The sequence below is a fragment of the Mus pahari genome, chromosome 7 (genome assembly GCF_900095145.1).
Source record: "Mus pahari chromosome 7, PAHARI_EIJ_v1.1, whole genome shotgun sequence".
In the NCBI taxonomy this organism is placed as follows: Eukaryota; Metazoa; Chordata; class Mammalia; order Rodentia; family Muridae; genus Mus; species Mus pahari.
The window spans coordinates 105,035,633-105,036,655 of NC_034596.1; positions in this window are offsets into that span (position 1 = coordinate 105,035,633).

Consider the following 1,023-nt stretch of genomic DNA (forward strand, 5'->3'; position numbering starts at 1 on the left):
CCTCCCCACCTTGATCACTAATTGAGAAAATGCCTTACAGCTGGATCTCATGGAGGCATTTCCCCAACTGAAGCTCCTTTCTCTGTGATAACTCCAACCTGTGTCAAGTTGACACAAAACTAGCTGGTACAGCTCCCCCGGAGATACACGGTGGGCTGTGTGGCACCTGCCTATGACGTTAGCGCTCAGGAGATAGAGGCAGGATGCTCTCTGGAAGCGAAAGGCCATGCTGAAATCCTGAGTTCAGGCCAGGCTGGGGTAATGAAGGGCATACAACAGAGACATGTTGACTGACCAGGACACAGGGATAAGTGGGAGAGGAGTTTAACAAGGAGAGTAAAGGTTCCCCAGGTCCCGGGAGCCGCCTGGACCATCACACCCCAGGTAATTAACCATGGTGTTGCTTCCTAACCTGCTTACCTCACTGAGCAACCATAACATCCACAAAGCACACAGGTTTAAAAAGCTGCATTCCGGGCTGGAGAGATGCTCAGTGGTTAAGAGCACTGGCTGCTCTTCCAGAGGTCCTGAGTTCAATTCCCAGCAATCACATGGTGGCTCACAACCGTCTATAATGGGATCTGGTGCCCTCTTCTGCTGTGTCTGAAGACAGCTACAATGTATTCACATCCATAAAACAAACAAGTTTTTTTTTTTTAAAAAAGCTACATTCCTAGAGGTTCGTCAGACTTAGAAGATAGGCTTTTTCAGGAACTCCTGGGAACTCTAGGTCCATCCCTCCACTCTTAATTAAAAACTCTTCACTGGGACTCATATGATGGTACATACCTTTAATCCCAGCCCTCAAAAAGCAGAGGCAGGTAGAACTCTGAGTTCAAGATCAGCTAGCACACACAGGAAATTCCAAGCCAGCCAGGGCTACATAGTAAGACTCTGTTTCAAGAACAAGAAAAAAAAAAAAAAACTTTAAAAAAGGCTTTATTTGCGCTCAGTGGGTAAGAGCACCTGACTGCTCTTCCAAAGGTCCAGAGTTCAAATCCCAGCAACCACATGGTGGCTCAT